Genomic DNA, 10000 nt, shown 5'->3' with positions numbered 1-10000 from the left:
GAGGGAAGGGAGAAGGAGGGAAGGTAGAAGGAGAGGAAGGGAGAAAGGAGGGTGGGAGGGAGGGAGGAGGAGAGGAAGGGAGGGAAGGCAGGGAGGGGAGGGAGAGATAAACAAATAGATAGACAGAGAGAGAGAGAGAGGGAGGGAGAGATAGACATATAGATAGAGAGAGAGAGAGAGGGGGAGGGAGGGAGGGAGAGGAGAGGGAGAAGGAGAGGGAGAGAGAGAGAGAGAGAGAGAGAGAGAGAAAGAGAGAGAGAGAGAGAGAGAGAGAGAGAGAGAGAGAGAGAGAGAGAGAGAGAGAGAGAGAGAGAGAGAGAGAGAAAGAGAGAGAGAGAGAGAAGTGATAGAGAGAAAGAGAAAAGAGATAGAAAGAGAGAAAGAAATGAGATAGAGAGAAAGAGAGAAAGAAAAGAGATAGAGAGAGAGAGAAAAGAGATAGAGAGAAAGAGATAAAGAGACAGAGAGAAAGAGAGAAAGAGAAAACAGAAAAAGAGAAAGAAAAAAGAGACAGATAGAAAGAAGAAAGAGATAGAGAGAAAGAAAAAAGAAACAGATAAAGATAAAGAGAGAAAAAGAGGATTTAAATACACCAGCGTATCCTTATCCTTTTCTTCATCCATCTCCAAGTCAGTCACTCCAGACCTCAGCCACCATTAGCCCCCACTAAGCTCCTTTTCTTTATATCGTTTCAAATCTTTCCATTTCATTTTTCTCTTTCCTTGGATCACTTAAAGCCAACACCTGTTAGAGTGGCCGTTAAGTGGTTGTTTTGCGATCGACGTGTTTTGAAATTCTGAGCGAAATATTTTGAAAATCTATAATAAGCGGCTAATGTCTATGGATTTTTTTTTTTTTTTTAGTATATATGATTCCTATTATTGATTTAGGGATTAATCGAGGGTTTCCAATTTTTCACTTGCTTTTGAAATGTATGACCAAAGTACATATGAACTTAAATTACTTGTCTTTAAAGAATATATATTTAATAATGGTTATAATGGATAAATTAAACATTTTAGTAAAAGCGTAAAGAAAAGATAGCGATTTTCTTTTAAAGAGTCGTAACCTAAAACCTAGCATATGGCAATATTATAACAACATTTAGCGAAACTAAATGTAACAACAGTAAAAGTCTGATTTTTAAAGATTGTTTTTAAACATATGGCGGGAGACAAAAAAAAAGAGAGAGAGTAACTAAAATGGATTCGAATTTCTATTACTCCTCAGCCAGACACATATGGACTGCCTTCCAGGTGGCTAGAATGGATCCAGACATCAAGAAATTACGAATTGAGAGAAAAACAAAGACGAAAAAATACTTTCTCTCTCACGTAATAAGAAGTAAATCTTACCTTCGTTGCTAAAATCCAAAAGAGAGAGACAGAATCATAAGATCAACAGTAAAGATAACGAAGGAAAAGTGATTCCGTAAAAATCGCGAGATTGTTTTCGTCCGTCCACCAAATGGCGCCAGAGAGACGAGGTAGACCCCATTATATGCGGTTCGGTTCGCGCGCTTTTTGCCTTTTTCTCCTTTTACAACGGTTTAGGGGAAGCCGTGTCCCTTTCCCTTCTTGCTCTCTTGCCCTACGGTCCCTTGCCTTATTTATCCAGATTTACCCCTTTCTCTTTTCCGGATTTACCCCTTCCTCTTTTCCAGATTTACCCCTTCCTCTTGTCCAGATTTCTTTTCCAGATTTACCCCTTCCTCTTTTCCAGATTTACCCCTTCCTCTTTTCCAGATTTCTTTTCCAGATTTACCCCTTCCTCTATTCCAGATTTACCCCTCCTTCTATCCTCTCAATCGCATCTCTTTGCCTTAGTGCGCCACCTCTTCCTCCTTTTAATTTTCCTTACCCTAATCTCTCCCTCTTTACTTTCTTTTACTTTCTCCCTTTCACTTCCCTATGCCAACCTTTCTCTCCCTTCGTTTCATTATCTGAATCTCTCTCCTTCTTTCTTCGACCCTACTCATCCCCGCCTTTCTTACCCTAATCTCTCTCTTCCTTTACTACCTTACCTAATCCACTCTATCTTTATACATCTTTATTTACCTTAATCCGTTCAATTACTTGTTTACTCAAACCCCTGTCCCGTTACCTAAGTGAATTCTCGACCCTAATCTCTTTCCTTCTTTTCTTTACCTCTCCCGGTCATTCTCACTCTTTCCATCTCTTCTATTCTCTCCGTTTCCCTCTCCCTCGCTTTCCATCCCCCATTCTATCTCCTTCTCCCTCTCCCTTTCCTTCCATCTCACATTTTCTTTATCTCCTCCCTTTCCTTCCATCTCCCATTATCTCTATCTCCTTCCCCCTTCTCCCATTCTATCTCCTCCTTCTCTCCATCTCTCCCATTCTCTCTATCTCCTCCTCCCCTCCATCTCTCCCACGCTCTCTCTCCTTCTTCTCCATCTCCTTCTCCTTCTCCCATTCTATCTCCTCCTCCCCTCCATCTCTCCCACGCTCTCTCTCTCTCTTTCTCTCTCTCTCTCTCTCTCCTTCTTCTCCATCTCCTTCTCCCTCTCCCATTCTATCTCCTTCCCTCCATCTCTCCCACGCTCTCTCTCTCCTTCTCCATCTCCTTCTCCCATTCTATCTCCTCCTCCCCTCCATCTCTCCCACGCTCTCTCTCTCCTTCTTCTCCATCCCCTTCTCCTTCTCCCATTCTATCTCCTCCTTCCTTCCATCTCTCCCACGCTCTCTCTCTCTCTCCTTCTCCTACCTCTCTCTCTCTCTCCCATTCTATCTCCTTCCCTCCATCTCTCCCACGCTCTCTCTCTCTCCTTCTTCTCTCTCTCTCTCTCTCTCTCTCTCTCTCTCTCTCTCTCTCTCTCTCCGTTCCCCTCCCCCTCCTCCGCCCCCAATTCGCTGTTTACACTCGCCGTGAACCATGGCGCCCCCTCGACTGAAACCGTGAGGCAGAGAAGGAGGATTCGGGGCCGTGTATCCTGTCGGTCTGCGGTTCTTCTAATGGCGAAACACGCTGTTAAAATAACGGAGAATCCTCAAGTCTTTTTTTTCTTTTTTTTTTGGCCTCTGGCTTTCCACTGGTTTCGCTTATTGTTAATTCTATCCACGAGCGCTAGAAAGGATGGGAGGGAGAGGAAAAAAAAAAGTTAATAAAGCTTAATGAAGATGAGTTTCCGCGATAATGCATCTGATAAATGACTTTTTTTTGGCGGGAAAGGACGGGCGGTGAAATTACCCTCATTTAAACGAACACGTTCTCATTAAGACCTAACGCTGGGAACAGTTGTTGTTCGTTATTTTCTAAACTAATTGTTAAAAAATATCAAGAAAATTTCACTCCCCACCAAAGATGCGGTGATATTTGCGTCGCTTTGTTAATGAATAAGGTACGTCTTGTAAAACTGCGAAGTCACTGTTTAAAATGTTTAATAGGCTCGCCGTTGGTCGACACGTGACAGAATTTCAACTTCATCTTCATTACACATAACATTTTCCTCCAAATAACGTTTTTCTTTTATACTTCACTTTTTAAATGTACAATTTAACCTACGCTTTCTACAATAGAGTAAAATTTGATGCGCTGCGAAATTAGCTTTAAGTCGGTATCCCTGTAACCATGACTATAATACTCTAAAACAAATTTATGCGATTTTTTTGTCTATAGTTGTGATATCTATATAATGTTAATAATAAGAATAATAATCATTATCATCTCCATTCACTTCATTACCTCCCCATCAGTAAGATAAAAAAAAAATAAAAAACGATTTTAAATGCCTCTCATTCTATTTGAAAAAAAAAAAACAATAGCCAATATCCCTCTCTCTCCCCCTCCCTCCCCCTCCCCTCCCCTCCCACCCATCCACCCACCCTCCTTCCTTCCCTCCCTCCCTCCCTCCCTCCCTCCCTCCCTCCCTCCCACCCATCCTCCCCCCATCCACCCTCCCTCCCCCCCCCTCCCACCGTTCCTTGTGACCGCACCGAAATAATAGCCTTTTATCGATTTAGAACAAAAGCTAAACCTAGCACACAGCTTCCCGTCTTCATAACCTATATATCTTTAGAGAAGGGGGGGGAGGGGGAGGGGGAGGGGGGTGATTCTCAATGCAATGGTCATTGCATTGGGCTGACCTAGAAAAAAAAAAGTAAATAAGATCGATGAAAGAGAAGAAGGGGAAAAAAACAGTCACGCTGTGTGTGTCTATGAACCTAAAACAGTAAATACATAAGATGAAAGATAAAGCTGATAAAATAGTCACGCTGCGTATATCTATGACCCTAAAACAGCCAATAAATCCGATGAAAGAGAAGCAAATAAAAGAAAATAAAAAAAACAGTCACTCTGTATATGTCTATGACCCTAAAACAGTCAATAAATCCGATGAAAGATAAGTAGATAAAAAAAAGAAAAAAATAGTCACGCTGCTTATGTCCATAGCTATTGGGCAGTGTAACGGATTTTCATGTACTCAAAATCTGGCTAGCTATTTACATCCGGGAATGCAGTGAACTTATTACATTACCTTAGCCACATTCAACTTGATATTTTGAAAATCACAGAGTGCAATAATACGGTAGATTTAGTATTTAAGTATTTTGGTTACCTTTTCGTCTCTGAGATGTATCTACGTGTATCTGATGGATCTGTTCTACAATTCTTTTTCTTTTTTTGTTTTGTCCTTTCCGTCATCTTTCCAGTTCTCCCTCTTCCCTCCGTCTCTGTTCCTTATATTTCTTTCTCTTTCTTTTCCTTCTCCATCTCTCTCCGTCTCTCTTTCCAATCCCTCTCTCTTTTTCCACTTCCTTACCTTGCTTTTCCCTCTCCTTCTCCTACCCCCCCTCCATTTTCCACTCGCTCTCTCTATCCCCCTCCTTTTTCTCTATCTCTCTCTCCCTGTCTTTCCCACTACCACTCCCAGTCCCTCTCTCTCCCATTCCCCACTTCCTCTTTATCTCTCCCTCTCTCTCTTTCCCCTTTCTCTTCTCTATCCCCCTCCCTCTTCCTCCCCCTATTCCCCTCCCTCTCCCAATCCCCCTCCCTCTCCCTTTTCCCCCTCCCTCTCCCTATTCCCCCTCCCTCTCTCCCTCCCCCTATTCCCCCTCCCTCTCCCTCTCCCTCTCCCTTTCCCTATCCCTCTTCCCCCTCCCAATCCCCCTCCCTCTCCCTTTTCCCCTCCCTTTTTCCCCCACCCTCTCCCTCTCCCTATTCCCCCTCCTCCTTATCCCCTCTCCCAATCCCCATTCACCCTCCCTCTCCCCCTCCCTCCTCCCTACCCCCCTCCCCATTCCTTCTCCCTTTTCCCCCTCCCTCCCCCTATTCCCCCTTCTTCCTCCCTCCTCCTCCCTACCCCCTCCCCATTCCTTCTCCCTTTTCCCCCTCCCTCTCCCTATCCCTCCCTCCCCTCCCTCTCCCTCCCTCCCCTTCCTCCCCCTTTTCCCTCCCTCCCCCTCCCTCTCCCTCGTAGCCAACCCTGACAGTCTCGCACCAAAGTCTTCCCTTCGCCACCTCCTCCTTCCCCGCCTCGTCGCAGGAGCAATGGCGGCCAACCACCTGCGGTTTCCGTGAGACTATCCAATTATTCTCCGGTTGTTCTGCATTTCCCTTTATATTCTGGTTTCTCTTCTTTATTAATAAACCTAAAAGTGTAAATAGATAAAGAGATGAAGAGATAAATGAATGAAAAGACGCAGCGGAATAGTTTTTGGGTAATCGATATTTCTCCGTTAGGTCCATATTTCTTGTCGATGTTTCCTCTATGTCGTCCTTACGTGGACAAAAAGGAGTGAAAAAAACGGAAAGAAAGAGGGAAAGACGGCGATAAAGATGAAAAGAAGCAAAACAAAGAAGATAAAAAAGAGGAGAGAAAAAAACGGCAATGCACTGAGGACACGTCTTCACACCGTCCAGATCTTAAAAAGGCTTATTGGATTAAAACGAAAGAGACAAAAATCTAAAAAAACGGGGGAAAAAAAACAACATGACGAGTCGAATCTTGGGAACAGCCCAAACCACAAGAATCCCTCACTGCCTGCTGGAGGGACCTGCTACTTATCCTTCTGCCACCTGTCTGCCGCTTTCGCCTCTCTGCTCAGCCGCTGATCCACGCCAGGAGCGCTCGGAGTGTCTCTGGAGCGAGCTTAAGACTTAAGGATCTACTTGCCTGCTGAGTCTGTCTTATCTTTTGAGTCTAATCTTTATCTTACGACTGTCGTATAACTGTCTTGCGAATAAGTCTACTTGGCGGTTATATCTACCACGTGATGAAGTGTATCGCGCGACTCAATCTATCGAGCGACTACCATATGACTTAGTCTACGCGCGACTGTCTACCGTGTGACTCAGTCTATCGTGCGACTAAGTGTACTGCGCGAGTAAGTGTACTGCGCGACTAAGTGTACTGCGCGACTAAGTGTACTGCGCGACTAAGTGTACTGCGCGACTAAGTGCACTGCGCGACTAAGTGCACTGCGCGACTAAGTGTACTGCGCGACTAAGTGTACTGCGCGACTAAGTGTACTGCGCGACTAAGTGCACTGCGCGACTAAGTGCACTGCGCAACTAAGTGCACTGCGCGACTAAGTGTACTGCGCGACTAAGTGCACTGCGCGACTAAGTGTACTGCGCGACTAAGTGTACTGCGCGACTAAGTGCACTGCGCGACTAAGTGCACTGCGCGACTAAGTGCACTGCGCGACTAAGTGTACTGCGCGACTAAGTGTACCGCGCGACTAAGTGCACTGCGCGACTAAATCTACCGTGCGAATGAGTCTACCGAACGACGGAGACTCTCGCACAAATAATACGATATTCTCTGCCATTCCCATGCGGTTAACTTTCGCTAAATCAAGTGCTCCACGCTGTAGCCACATTTTTTCACTCTAACGTAAAACAGCCTATTTTCCTTTGGTCACACTTTCTCACTCACTCGATTCATGAGGCATCCTGGTAGACTTTACACGCTGTATTACCTAAGTGGCTGCTGACAAGAGCTGAATAGTCTTTGTTCTCCTCAAAGAAGGAGGAATGGGATGTGGAGGCGATAACAGTTATTGGAATAATAATAATAATAATAATAATAATAATAATAATAATAATAATAATAATAATAATAATAATAATAATGATAATAATAATAATAATAATAGGGTTCTCGAAATGACAATCGTTATTTTCTCTTTCCTTCTCTCTACTTTTTTCTCCCCTTCTTCACCCTCTCCCTCTCTTTCACCTTCACCTTCACCTTCTCCCTCTCCTTCACCCACACCAATTACCTCATCCGTACCCTTATCCTCACCTTCTTCCATCTCCTTCACTCTCACCCTCAACCACATCTCCCTCACCCTCATCCTCATCCTCATCCTCACTCTCACCCTCACTCACCCACACCCTCAATCTCTCCCTCTCCCACAACTCACACCAACACCCACATCCTCACTCTCTTCCTCTCATCTTCACCCTCACCCTCACTCTCCTCACCCACCCACACTCACACCCACACCCACACCCTCACCCTCACCCACCCACAACCCACCCACTCACTCTCTCACCCACCCACAACCCACACTCACACCCTCACCCACACCCACACTCACACCCTCACCCTCACACCCACACCCCCACTCACACCCTCACCCACCCACACCCTCACCCACAACTCATCGCGGAAAAAGAAAATCTCACAACACTTCTCCGTTATGTACTCACGGCGCTGATCGCTTAAAACATGTTAGCGGGAATCGCTAAATTGAGCGAGTCAATGTAGCGGAGAATCGCTGGTCAAGATGATAAAAATAAATAAGATGAAAACATAACGGGCAATGCTGCTGAAGTTGAAGGTGATAATTGTGGTGATGATGAGTGTGGTGGTGATGGTGATGATAATGATGGTGTTGATGATTGTGGTGGTGATGAGTGTGTTGGTGATGGTGATGATAATGATGGTGTTGATGATTGTGGTGGTGATGAGTGTGTTGGTGATGGTGATGATAATGATGGTGTTGATGAGTGTGGTGGTGGATGATTGTGGTGGTGATGGTGATGATAATGATGATGAATTGTTGATGAGTGTGGTGGTGATGGTGATGATAATGATGGTGTTGATGATTGTGGTGGTGATCAGTGTGGTGGTGATGGTGATGATAATGATGCTGTTGATGAGTGTGGTGGTGAGATGATTGTGGTGCTGATGGTGATGATAATGATGATGGTGTTGATGAGTGTGGTGGTGATGGTGATGATAATGATGGTGTTGATGATTGTGGTGGTGATGAGTGTGGTGGTGATGGTGATGATAATGATGGTGTTGATGAGTGTGGTGGTGAGATGATTGTGGTGGTGATGGTGATGATAATGATGATGGTGTTGATGATTGTGGTGGTGATGGTGATGATAATGATGATGGTGTTGATGAGTGTGGTGGTGATGAGTGTGGTGGTGATGGTGATGATAATGATGGTGTTGATGAGTGTGGTGGTGAGATGATTGTGGTGGTGATGGTGATGATAATGATGATGGTGTTGATGAGTGTGGTGGTGATGGTGATGATAATGATGATGGTGTTGATGAGTGTGGTGGTGATGGTGATGATAATGATGATGGTGGTGATGATTATAGTGGTGATGATAAGGATGATGATTGTGGTGGTGATGATGATGATTATGGTGGAGTTGATAATTGCAGTGGTGATGATTATGGTGAAGTTGATGATTGTGGTGGTGATGATGATGATTATGGTGGAGTTGATAATTGCAGTGGTGATGATTATGGTGAAGTTGATGATTGTGGTGGTGATGATGATGATTGTGGTGGTGGTTATGGTGATAATTATGGTGGAGTTGATGATTGCGATGATGATGATGACGATAAATAAGAAATAAAACAAGATTTCACCCCCCCCCCTCTCCACCGTAAAAAAAGCCGTGATCTTCTAGCGGCGACAACCCCCCCCACCGCCCCCCCTTCCTTATTTGCCCAGCGCCCCCGTCACGTCTTGCCCGGTGAGGGGGGGGGGGGGCGCTGGAGGATGTGACGTCAGGAGCCTTCCTCTCTCTCTCTCTCTCTCTCTTTCTTTTTCTCTTTTTCTTTCTGTTTTTCTTTTTCTTTCCCTTTTCTGTCTCTCTTTTTCTTTTTCTTTCTCTTTCTCTCTCTCTCTCTCGGTCTCTGTCTCTCTTTCTTTCTTTTTCTTTTCTCTCTTTCTCTCTCTTTTTCTTTTCTCTCTTTCTCTCTCTTTTTCTTTTCTCTCTCTCTCTCTCTCTCTCTCTCTCTCTCTCTCTCTCTTCCTCTCTCTCTCCCTCTCTCTCTCCCGCTCCTTCTCCTTCTTCCTCTCCCTTTCCCTCTGCCTCATCCTTTCCTTCTCCTTCTTCCTCTCCCTTTCCCTCTGCCTCTCCCTCTCCTTCTCCCTTTCCTTCTCCCTCTCCCTTTCCTTCTCCTTCTTCCTCTCCCTCTCCTCTTCCCTCCCCCTCTCTCTCTCCCTCTCCCTCTCCCTCCCCTCTCCTTCTCTTCTCCCTCCCTCTCCTTCTCCCCTCTCCTCCCCCTCTCCCTCTCTCTCTCCTTCTCCTTCTCCCTCTCCCTCTTCCTCCCTCTCCCCCTTTCCCTCCCCTCTTCCTCCCCCTCCCTCTCTCTCCTATTTCCTAACCACATCAACCGAGATCACCCTTCCCTCCCCTCTCCTCCCCTCCCCCTTGGACTGACCAAATAAAACCTTGAAATCTTCTCTGCCTCGATCTGTGCACTTCGCTTAACGCTCGTCACATTTAAAACTCGATTCGTTATACCTAATTAACGGTTTCTGAAAATCGTCTCGTATTTCTGGCCGCCATTTTTTTTTTAAATCTTCTGTTTACTTTTTTTTCTTTTTTATTTCTTTTTTTTGTTTTCTTCTTTTTTCTTTTTCTTCGTCTTATTATCATTATTCTCTTTTTTTTTCTTCTCCAGCTCCTTTCTCTCTTCCTCTTCCTCCTCCTCCTTCTCCTCTCCCTTCTTCCTTCTCCTCCTCCCCCCCCCACCTCCTCCTCCTCCTCCTCCTCTT

At 45.0% G+C, this 10000-nt stretch overlaps 1 protein-coding gene across 3 annotated transcripts in view; it reads right to left on the bottom strand.

Moving 5' to 3' along the window:
- Positions 1-10000, bottom strand: part of LOC113816992 (ATP-binding cassette sub-family G member 8) — a 178522-nt gene that overhangs the window by 43062 nt on the left and 125460 nt on the right. The gene's annotated exons all lie outside the window — the stretch shown is intronic.

The sequence above is a fragment of the Penaeus vannamei genome, chromosome 28 (genome assembly GCF_042767895.1).
Source record: "Penaeus vannamei isolate JL-2024 chromosome 28, ASM4276789v1, whole genome shotgun sequence".
NCBI classification, from domain to species: Eukaryota; Metazoa; Arthropoda; class Malacostraca; order Decapoda; family Penaeidae; genus Penaeus; species Penaeus vannamei.
This window is presented reverse-complemented; position numbering and strand designations above follow the sequence as displayed.